Below are 12,712 nucleotides of genomic sequence, written 5' to 3' on the forward strand. Positions count from 1 at the left end.
CTACTGTTTATTGTATTAAACAGTATTATATTTTATTTCAGACTTTGTATTTAGTACTCTTTATAGTTTATGTAATCAGTGATACCAGTCTTGATGAGTTGCTTAGGCGGTTGTATTCGTTTTAGACTTGTTATGTAAATTTCGGAGCTTTACAATTTTATTTATGATATTATATTGGTAAATACTTAGTTTTGATTCTTTTATTGTTTTAAGGTATTTTGGCTTGCCTAGCAAGTGGATTAAGCGCCATCACAACCCCTTGGATGACATTTTGGGTCGTGACAATGAGTTTGTTTTGCAGTTTTTTTTGAACACCTACACTAATAATATTGAGAAAATATTCGTGTGAGCAGCAAAATCGAAAGAACAAGAGAAAGAGAAATTGAAGAACCAAGTCCTAGAATCAAGTCTAGTTTAGTTTATCTTGATATTTTAATAGGTGTTTTGAGTTGCAATCTTAATTTGCTTATTCTAGAATCATTTTGTAAGGGTTATTTTGTGACGGATTATCTATTGTAGATTAAGATATTAGTTTAGAGTGTGTAACTACAATCATTTGAGTTGTAGGCTTATTGAATGACTATATTTAGTCTATTAGGTTATAAAAGTATATGGTAACCTGAAAACTGCTCGTTATTTTTTGTGAAGTTATGAGAAAGATTCTAGACCTTAGGTCGTGGATTTTACTCCTTTGAGTAAGGAAATTTTCCAAGTAAAAATTTTTGTTTTCATTATCTTTTGCATTTTAGTTACAGGAGTTAAAAGAACCAGTTCGACAACATAGTTTCGGGTATAACATAAACTTTATGTTAGAAATTTTTTATTGGTTGATACACTATTCACCCCTCCTCCTCTAGTATATTAATGGAGTACTAAACTAATAGGTTTGAGGCATTGTGCTCGTTTGATGTTGTTCGCAACAAATCTTCGTAATACGAAAAATAAACTGCAACAAAAATAATACGAAGAAAAAAGTGATTTTATTGATAAATATTTGTGAGTACAATTCTATGTATCCCTTGATTCTCCTCTCTAAAATTCTCCGTGATCGAGGGCTTGAGAAGCGTCTTTTTTGAATGTAGGATGATGTAGACCTCCTTGTGATGCATTTAATCCAAGAACGTCGAGCAACACTTTGTTGTTACGGGTTGATCTCCGGGAAGAACTCCGTTGATCACTCCTTTGTTGAAGAACTAAGCACTTGATGATTGATCTCTATGTTTGTGGATGCTCTCACTAATTGCGGAGTGTTCTTCTCCAACTCTGAATGTCCCTTGAGAGTTATGTAACCCCTCTATTTATAGTTGTAGAGGATGGACAGTCAAGCTACATAGAACTCTCTTGCTTGATTCTGATTAGCCCATGTCATTTTAGCCACTTGGCGACTTGTGGTTGGTTCTTGCTTTTTGACTTGGATTTCCACATCATTTAACACATGGCGTCACCCTATTGGCCTGGAGTTTGACTGGATATGCCATGTCACTTGACACATGGCATAGTCTGGGCCTTAAGATGAAATGGACCTTGGGCTTAAAAATATTAAAAATGGACTTATTTAATTTGTAAAGTCCAAATTAATTATTCGACCCAAAGTAATTTAGAATTTAATCCAGATTTTGTACGGACTAAATATTTTTTTTACATGTCTACAGATGCCCCCTACTTCAAGCCTTGTCGCAATATAGACTTGTCGAGCCATAAAGACGAGACTTGAAGTACCAATGAAGACAATATAGTTGTCATGAATCCCCGATAAACTTGAAGTCCTTTGCGCGTGCCTTGAAAAATTAACTCCAAGTCTGCACTTGAGATGGTTCAGAGCTCTCAAAGTAATTTCAATTTTAATTGAACCATTTTGTCAAGTAGATACCATTCCCTCATAACATAACGTTATCAATTTTTGAGCATGTCTTTGACTTCAACTACATATGAAGGAATGTTAGGTTCCATGTCCTTAGTGAATTAGGAGTATCCGAAGAATGACATATATTGGCATGAATTGGTCTTTCTTTATTTGAACTCCACACATAATATGGCACTAATTCCAATTCAAGAGCCTCTCAGGAACTAGTAAATATTTTTTTTCCATATTTGACTTCCTACTTAGAAGGAAAATTCTTGTATACCAAGAAAAGCTCCACCGCCTTCGAACATCTATATAAACAACACTTTGCTAAAAGTTATTCCATGTGATTTACTTATTGCTATTAGTACCATGCTACCAATTTTAGTGATCAATTTGGGCCGCCAAGTCTGTACGAGCTTGAAACTACGGCCAACGAGCATTTAGGAGGCGCAACAAAAGTTCGGTGAAGGGAAGGATTTTCCAAGGCTGAAGTAGTTGTGGTGCCGTAGGCTTGCACCAGTCCTTTTGATTTGCAATCTTCCCTAAGTAGACATTGCTGCGCGACAGAACGGTGGAGAGTCCTTTTAATTTCAAAAGAACATCAACAAGGGACTTCCAAAAGAAAAAAAATATATTGGTCAAGCTTCGTTTATTTTTCTTTCTTGTGAGAATCTGTTTTTCTTTTCCTTATCTTGCAAATTTTCTCTTTTGCAGCATTGCAAGTTGTTTAACTTGGTAGATTTGGAAGTGAGCCAGAACAACAACACAAGAGCCGCATATCACTACTCGCAACGCTCTTCCGCTTGTACCATTAGAGACTTAGTTTCAACATCCAAATTGGAAGGACTAGGAGTACATCACTGTTATTCACCATGATGAATTAAACTGCATGTCACAATGTTCCCCATGTTTATTTGGAAGATCGCGTTGTCAGCCTCGATGTCTATTATGTCGAATCGAAGAATTGTGTTGCCGGTATCGTATTCGCAGAAGCAGAAACGTCGTGCTATGGCACCGATATCCATTAATCGAGCTAATCGTCGTGCTACTCACACCGCATCCGCAAACACATCATGTTGTTGGCACCGAGGGATCCAAAATCTTTTCTTATTTTTGTAGGTTTTCAAGAGAGTACAACAACAACTTGGTACATCCCTTCTTGCAGCTTGACGGGAGACATTTAGAGTATTCCTAAGCGAGCTTGATCGACGAGCCATATCCCCACTTTGCAACATGCGAGCGAGAACATGGTGCATCTCAGCCTTGCGACTTGGCGAGAAAGAGGCTTGGAGCTCGAGCGACCACATTTCATCCTTGGCGAGCGAGTGCTTGGCGAACCTTTGCAAAATTATTAATTCCTTGATGTAGGAGCAATGAAATCTGGAGCTTCTTGCTTTCAAAGAACCAACACTTGAAAAGTTACATCCTTTAAAGAATTCACGAATAAATTCCTTGAGGATTAGCCGGAGTCGACTTTTGAAGCTGGTATACCTATCTGACATTTTGACTTTACAGGACTCTATGCTGTCATCAAAACGTATATATCTCAAGCTAGGAATGTCTAAATCGCGAGCCGTCTGTGACATTGGAAAGAAGACTCAGAGATAATGAAATCTTCAAGATATCATAGAAGAGTTCCTAGCAGATTGTCCGCAGCAACTTTTTGAACTTGACCCATCTGTCCGCGTAATTGCTTTTCAGCTTTGCACGCTATGGTGGAAAAATTCATATCTCGAGCTACAAGTGTCGGAATTACAATCCCTTTGCACCGTTAGAAAGAAAACTCAGAGACCTGAAGTACCTATAAATTTCATGGCAGAACTCCTTTCGGGCTATTAATAGAAAATTCGCGACATCAACTTAACTGCAGTGAACTTTCAGATTTCCGTACCTTCAGCGAGAATAATTGTATCTTGATCTAGGAGTATCGGAATTACAATCCGTTTGTGCCGTTGGAAAGAAAAATCCTAGAGCTGCAACACATAAAAATTCCATCCCGGAACTCTTCTCGGGATAGAAACAGAAAAATATTGAAACTCGAACTGACCGCAGGGAACTTTCAGGTTTGCGTGCTTTCGGCCAGAAAAACTGTATCTTGAACTAGGAGCGTCGAAATCACCAACAGTTTGATCCTACGAAATTCGGACGTCGAGAACTATAATCTTGTTGAAGATGAAGCTCCATTCATTCTTAGTTAGCCTAACAAATATTTTTGAAGTTGATTCTACAGCCTTGTAATGGATTCGGCTATCATCACGAATCTTATCTCTTTGTTTATTTCTTTTGCAGACTTGCGAAGAAGTTCAACGAGTCAAGATATCAGTCTGAGATGTCATACAAGATGCGGAATCACCCCTTCACCAACTGTTGCACTTGATTTGTTGGCGGTCTTGAAGTTTATCAATGGCGGCTCCCGTGGTGATTGAAGGTTTTTCAAGATAGATGACTTCTTATGTACGAGGCATTGAGGAAAGTGTATTAAAATGTGGAGACGTCATATGGACTTGGAAGAAGCATTCAAGACGAGTCGGCCACAAAGCCTAGTTTACGATCATTTTCATGACTTAGACTTTTGTATAGGAAAATGTCTCAACTTTTGTACTATTGAAGCAATAAGACATCTTTTATACTTCAAAGCAAATCGTCTCTTTTCCTCATAGATATGTGCCTCTACACTTGGAAGAATTAATGTAATGATATGATGACGCCAAACTTTTATTTTTTTTTAAAACTCATGGACTGAACTTAGAATGAAACTCTAAGCTGCCTACGAACCTCGGTGAAAAGGATCAAGTCATAACGTAGTTCAGAGGGATGAGTTTTATTTATTTATTTATTTTTAATTTTTTTTGGCCGTACACAGTTTACACTCATGCGGACTAGGAGTGCAACGTGCAGTTTAGGCTCATGCATCAAGGAGCGTCATGACTTGCGGTTTAGGCTCATACATCGAAGAGCGTCATGACTTGAAGTTTAGGCTCGTACGTCGAGGGGCGTAGGTGACTTTCATGGGAAGTACTGCTTCAGAAATTTTCCGTTGATCGGACCAACTCTGAGACCATCCTTATCGACAATTTTGTATGCGCCGCTTGAATAGGATTCCTTCACAACATATGGCCTATCCTATTTTGAGGTAAACTTGTCGCCTATGCGTTTGTTGAGGATTATGGGTCGTCGAACGTCTAGGACTAAGTCTCCCACTTGGAATGATTGTGGTCGCACTTTCTTGTTGAAGGCTCCAGCTAGTCGAGCTTGATAGCACTCCAATTTTTGTTGCGCTTCTAATCTTTTCTCATCCAAGGCCTCTAACTTTGCTAGGCAAAGTTGAGTATTCTCTTCGGATGTGAGCCCTTCTTGGATTGCGATCCGCAACGATGGAATTTGTTGCTCCAACGGAAGAACTGCTTCTACGCCATACACCAAAGAGTAAGGAGTTGCTTGTGTAGAAGTTCTGAAGGTTGTCCGGTATGCCCACAAAGCTTCACCAATTTTCTCATGCCAGTCTCTCTTGTTCTTTGCAACAACTTTCTTCAAAAGGTTACCAAGCGTCTTGTTAAAAGCTTCAGCAAGGCCATTGGAGGGCGCATTATACATTGAAGACTTATGTTGCTTGAAGGCGAACTTCTCGCACAGACTCTTCTTGAGCTTGTTATCAAATGGCGTTCCATTATCGGTGATTATGTATCTTGGTATGCCGTACCTAAAAATTATATGACTTGATAAAATCGACAACAGTCTCCTTTTTTACCTCCTTGAGTGGAGCAGCTTTGGCCCATCTAGAGAAGTAGTCTGTGGCGGCCAATATGTAAATATGTCCCTTTGATGACTTTGGAAGCGGTCCAACAACGTCAAGTCCCCATGCATCAAAAGGCCATGAAGCTACAGTTGGATGAAGAGACTCTGGAGGTTGGTGGATGTAGTTAGCATGAAATTGACACGCTTGACATCTTTTGGCATGATCCATGCAATCCTTCACCATTGTCGTCAAGTAGTAGCCCATCCGCTTGATGCGGAAATGGAGCTTTGGACCCTATTGGTGTGCTCCACATGAGCCAGAATGTGCTTCCTCCATCGCTTGGCGGGCTTCTTCTTTGTCAAGACATCGCAAGAATAGTTCAAAGGAGCGGCGAAATAATGTCCCCTTGTAGAAGATGAATCGCGGTGCCCTTCGCTTGATGTCTGTTCTTTTCGCGGATCTTCGGGTAACTTTCCATGTTCAAGGTATTCTATCAATGGTTTCCTCCAATCTTCTTCTTCAATCACTCGAACAAACGTATGATGGCTTTCGTTGATTTGAAGATCCAGAAGTTTAGGAATAACCCATCGATGACACACATATACCTTTGTTGACTCATTCTCTCCAAGTGCCATGGTCGTGGCCAAGTTAGCCAAAGCATCGACCCTGCGATTCGCTTCTCTTGGGATATGGTTTAAGAACACTCGGTCGAATCTTTCAAGTAAACCAGAAGCATATTGATGGTATGGCAAGAGATCTTCCTTCTTTACCTCGTAAATCCCCATAAGTTGGTTGATGACCAGCTTAGAGTCGCCGTAGATCTCCAACTGTAGAATCTTCATGTCTAATGCCATTTCGAGACCGACGATCAAAGCTTGGTACTCTACGGCATTGTTGGAGCATGTTTCACATAAAACAAAGGAGAATGGCAAGACTTGTCTTTCTGGAGAGACCAACACAACACCTACCCACGCACCGCTACGACGTGCAGATCTAGCAAAGAACATTGTCCATGGTGGTAGTTCTTTAATGAACAAAATGTCTTCATCTGGAAACTCATCCGAAAGCTCCCATTCTGCCGGAAGAGGGTGATCAGCCAGAAAATTGTCTAGTGCTTGTCCTTTCACAGCCTTTTGAGGTGTGTATGTGATCTCGTATTGGTTAAACAATATGGACCATCTTAATAGGCGTCCAGAAAGAACAGGTCGAGTCATCACGAACTTCACGGGATCTGCTCGAGAGATGAGTTTGATGGTGTATGCTTCAAAATAATGCCTTAGCTTCTTTATTGCATAAAGTAACGGTAAGCATATTTTCTCAACAGGCGTATAGTTCAACTCAGCTACTATCAGAGTTCGACTAAGGTAGTACAAGGCTTGTCCCTTTCCTTCCTCATTCTCTTGAGAAAGTAGTGCTCCAAGTGAACGTTCTTGTGCCGCGATGTAGAGTATCAATGTCTTCCCAAGCATTGGCGCCCTAACACAGGTGGATTCAGCAAGTATTTTTTTATGCTTTCAAAACCATTTTGACATGACTGATCCCAATGAAAAGGGATATCCTTCCTCAATAGGTGATTGAAGGATTGACACCGTCCGGTCAGATTAGAGACGAACCTCCGGATGAATGCTAAGTTTCCTTAGAGACTTCGAAGCTCCCTCAAGTTCTTTGGCTTGGGCATTTTCTGGATGGCGTCAATCTTTGCATGATCAACTTCAATTCCACGTGACGCACAATGAAGCCAAGAAACTTTCCTGAGGTAACTCCAAATGCACACTTGAGTGGATTCATCTTCAGATCGAATTTTCTTAACCTTTCGAAAACAATTCGAAGGTCTTCAAGGTGGTAACGCCTACTCTTCGTCTTCACCACCAAGTCATCGACGTAGCATTCAACCCTCTTATGAAGCATGTCATCAAACATGTTTTGCATCGTATGTTGGTAGGTGGCACCAACATTCTTCAGACCGAAGGGCATCACCTTGTAGCAATATATCCCTTTTGGAGTTCGAAAAGCAGTACACTCTTCCTCTTTTGGGGACATTCTGATCTGATTGTATCCGGAGGAACCATCTATAAATGACATAGCTTCATGCCCTGCTGTAGCGTCGACCATGAGTTCAATAATTGGCAGCGGAAAGTCATCTTTCGGACATGCCTTGTTCAGGTCTCGAAAGTCAACACAAACACGTATTTGACCATTCTTCTTCTTGACAGGTACAATATTCAATATCCATGATGGGTATTTCACCTCTCGAATAAATCCCGCCTCGATAAGCTTGTTGACTTCGACTTCAATTTGTGGTACTAGCTCGGGTCGGAACATGCGTTGTGACTGCTTCACAAGGCGTGTTCCACTTTTGATCCCCAAATGATGAACGACTACCTTAGGACTAAGACCAGGCATTTCTTTATACGACCAAGCGAATACATCTTTATACTCAGTCAATAACTTGGAGTATTCATCCTCCTCCTGAGGCGTAAGAAGCGCACTAATGAAGGTGGGGCGTGGATTTTTCGGAGTGCCTAAATTGAGTTCCTTAAGCTTATCCACAGTCGATTGTCCGCCATCTTCTAGTTGAGGGGGAGCCTCGTGTACTTCATCATCAACGTCAAGGCATGGGCTATCTTCCACAGTTATGTGATAGGATGTTTCCACAAAGTTTGAATTTTCTGTTTAACTTCCTTGGATAGTCTGCATGGCTTCTTTCTCTTTATCTTCTTCTTTACGAGGCCGGCGAGTGTAAACAATGGTTCTCCTTTGCACCTTCAGCGGACCATACGCGGATATTGACAAAATAGACTTCCTCTTCATACGTGATGGGAAAGCACTACATATTTCTTTGTCAGCAACAACTTCAAAATGATCCCGCTCCTCATGGACTTGCTCATGTTTTGACAGTATCTTTCTAGATGGCGACTTCCTTGTGGTCCCTAGGCGACAAAAGACAGAGGTCTTTGAGGTAGTGGAAACTTCTTTTTGATGTTTGGAATATACACGTTCACCTTTGTGACTTAGCCTTTCATACACCGAGACCGAAGGGGTTGAGCCTCCAATGCGATCAAATACTGAAGCTCGTTGTTTTATTTTCTTGCCCTTAACTTCCTTCATCTCCTTTACCGAGGTGTATTGTGATGAAGCTATCTCTTTGCTTCTCTTTGATGAAATTCGAAGAGGCTCTGCCAAACTGAACCCCAACCCAAACTTTGGAGTGGCGACGTAGTGCCCTTGTTTTCTCAACTTCATTTGGGACTCATTGTGCCCATGTATCTTTTCACCACTGACTTCGTCTTTGAGTTCTCCTAGTTGTGATGGATTGGAGAAGTCATAACCAGACTTTTCAAGCAGTATGAAGGCCTTAGGATCATAGTGCCCTTTTATTGAATCAACTTGGAGATTGCCTTTAGCAGACTCACAAGTCACGGATGGGATTTGTGCAACTGGGACAGTCATATGCTCCTTCAAATGTTGGATATCTTTATGACTCATTTGCTTCTTTGGAGTACATTCCTGTAGCAAAGGTTGCCCTTTCTTTCGACGCTCACGTGGAACATAGCAAAAAACCAGATGTTCCTCAGTCTGTCTGTATGTCACCATCAGATGATGATAGCTTAATGGAGACTTCTTCCGCTCCCTTCTTAGGAAGCTTGGTGGCAGTCCATTGAGCCTCATTTTCCTCTTCTGACNCCATTAATCTTCTTGCTAATGGAAGATTTGATAATTCTTGGTGGTTGTAGCCTATCCACATCGTTTATTTTTGCTCTTGGCTTAGGAAGTGGTAGCCTTAAAACTTCTTGATGTCTTCGTTTCTTGTGAGTGACTAGAGTCCAACCCTCATCATCTTTGTCTTTGGACTGAGTGTCCAGCTCTAGTGAACCTTCAAGTGTTTTCCTTGGAAGATCAACTTCAACGGGATCGAAATTTCCAAATTGTAAGAAGGCAGTGCTTGACGCGTTCTGCAACCTTGAACACTCCTTTTCTTTGAGCGCGATACTTGCATGATTTGCTTCTGCTGTTCATCCATGTCTATGATGATTTTTCCTTCATTTACAAGAGTCATGATTTTCTCCTTTAAGACGAAGCATTTCTCTGTAGGGTGGCTAATGACGCGATGAAACTTGCAGTATTTCGGATCGCCAACTTTACCCATTTCCTCTGGCCTTTTTGATTCAGGGAGATCAATGACTTTCTTAGCGAGCAATTCATCAAGGATTGTGGGTACATCTGAATCTGGAAATGGATAAACCTTCGCCTCTAATTCCTTCAAGGTGGGACGACGCTTCTCCTCTTTGGGATATTGACTCGGGGTCTTATCCTCCTTTACTTTTTGCTTAGTAGTGACCTTCACAGAAGTTGCTTTCACCGCCATTGATTCTTTGGTTTGGTTCTTTGATGCAACATTTTTCTTGAACTCCTTTTGATCAGCAAATGGAGATGCCTTTCCATGACTTGCGATGCTTAACTCCATGTCGTGCGCTCGTGTTGCAAGTTCTTCAAAAGTTCGCGGTTTGATCCATTGTAGAATGTACAAAAGGCCCCAGTTCATTCCTTGAATGCACATCTCCACAGCAGATATTTATGAAAGGCGATCTTTGCAGTCCAAACTTAACGCCCTCCAACGATTAATGTGATCCACCACGGGCTCGTCCTTCCTTTGCTTGGTGCCTGTCAACTCTATCATGCTTACAATTCTTCGGGTACTGTAAAAACGATTGAGGTATTCCTTCTCAAGTTGCTCCCAGCTATCAATGGACTCGGGCTCCAAGTCAATATACCAATCAAATGCGTTCCCTTTCAGATAACGGACAAATTGTTTTACCAAAAGATCACCATGCGTTCTAGCATTGCTACAAGTCTCGACAAAGTGGGCAATATGTTGCCTTGGGTTCCCTTTGCCATCAAATTGATGCACCTTTGGTGGTTGATAATTGGTTGGCATGGTTAAACAATCAATCCTCTTAGTATAAGGCTTAGAGTAGTACAACGAATTTTGCGATGGTCCGCCATATTGAGCTCTAATGGTGTTTGTTATCATGTCTTGCAATTGTTGGACATATAACGCCGCAACTGAAGTAGACTGCTTTTCCTTTTGAACGTTTAACTTTGCAAATGATTCCTCAACAACTATTTTCTGGGATGTAAAGACATGTGAACGAGGAGGGACATGGCTCGACTCTCCAGGTGTATAGGCCTCCAATTTGTTCATGAGTTGAGCAGTTTGAAGGTCCTTGTCTTCAACAGATTTCTTCAAGACCTCTATAGTCTGTTCCATCATGGCAAACTTTTCGTCCACGTTAGTTGCGTCAGTCATCAAGGCATTGACTTTTGCTGAAACTGAATAATCCACCAAATCTTCAAATCCGTCAAGGTTTGAGGCTGTTTGAGAAAGTTCGTCAAACTGCGAGAATGGGGTGTTGCCCCCAGAGATTGCGGTTGCGAACGTCATATGAGATCTGCTCTTCTTCGCCATCTCCAAGGAGGCGAAGTATTCAGATCCATCCAAGCCATTATCCTTGAACTTGCTTCGAGTGATTGGGCCAACATGACTGAGCTCAGCGGATGCAGCAACAGTAGCATCTTTGCATGAAATATCACACTTGCGGAAGGCCATTGTAGCAGTAGATCTGAAGTTTGTAGTTTTCAACTTGCAAGAAGGAGAGATGAAGGGCAGAATTGGTCCCACTGGGCGTGCCAATATTTGTTCGCAACAAATTTTCGTAATACAAAAAATAAATTGCAACAAAAATAATACGAAGAAAAAGTGATTTTATTAATAAATATTTGTGAGTACAATTCTATGTATCCCTTGATTCTCCTCTCTAAAATTCTCCGTGATTCGAGGGCTTGAGAAGCTTCTTTCTCGAATGTAGGATGATGTAGACCTCCTTGTGATGTATTTAATCCAAGAACGTTGAGCAACACTTTGTTGTTACAGGTTGATCTCCGGGAAGAACTCCGTCGATCACTCCTTTGTTAAAGAACTAAACACTTGATGATTGATCTCTATGTTTGTGGATGCCCTCACCAATTGCGGAGTGTTCTTTTCCAACTCGGAATGTCCCTTGAGAGTCATGTAACCCCTCTATTTATAGTTGTAGAGGATGGACAGTCAAGCTACATAAGAACTCTCTTGCTTGATTCTGATTGGCCCATGTCATTTTAGCCACTTGGCGACTTGTGGTTGGTTCTTGCTTTTTGACTTGGATTGCCACATCATTTAACACATGGCTTCACCCTATTGGCCTGGAGTTTGACTGGATATGCCATGTCACTTGACACATGGTATAGTCTGGACCTTTAGATGAAATGGACCTTGGGCTTAAAAATATTAAAAATGGACTTATTTAATTTGTAAAGTCCAAATTGATTATTCGACCCAAAGTAATTTAGAATTTAATCCAGATTTTGTACGGACTAAATAATTTTTTTTACATGTCTACAAATGCCACTTGCAATATTCTTTTTTTTCTTTTCAATTTTGAGTTGTGACATTAAGTACAACAACAACAACAATAAATTCAGTATAATCCCACAAGTGGGGTCTGGGGAGGATAGTGCATACGTAGACCTTACCCCTACTTAGGGAGGTTATTTCTAGACTCTCGGCCCAAGGTAAGATGAAAATAAAGCAGGGCTTGGGCATTAACAACAACAAGATAACAGGAAAATAAAGCAAAGGGACATCACGTAAAACTAGAAATTTAACAATAATATATCATGAGACTAACACTAATACTACTAGTATGTAAAAGAAACACTCTCGGCTACCTACTAGCCTTCTACCTTAATTCTCGATCTCCACACCTTCATATCAAGAGTCATGTCCTCGGTAAGCTGAAACAACGCCATATCTTGCCTAATCACCTCTCCACAATACTTCTTTAGCCTAACTTTGCCTTTCCTCAAACCCACTAGGGCCAACCTCTCGTACCTCCTCACTGGGGCATCCGCGCTCCACCTTTTCTCATGTCCAAACCATCTAAGCCTCGCTTCCCACATCTTGTCCTCCACCGAAGCCACTCCTACTTAGGTCCGAAGATCTTCATTCCTAATCTTATCCATCCGGGTATGCCCGTACATTTATCTCAACATCCTCATTTCTGCTACTCTCATCTTCTAGACATGGGAGTTCT

The sequence above is a fragment of the Nicotiana attenuata genome, unplaced genomic scaffold (assembly GCF_001879085.1).
Source record: "Nicotiana attenuata strain UT unplaced genomic scaffold, NIATTr2, whole genome shotgun sequence".
NCBI classification, from domain to species: Eukaryota; Viridiplantae; Streptophyta; class Magnoliopsida; order Solanales; family Solanaceae; genus Nicotiana; species Nicotiana attenuata.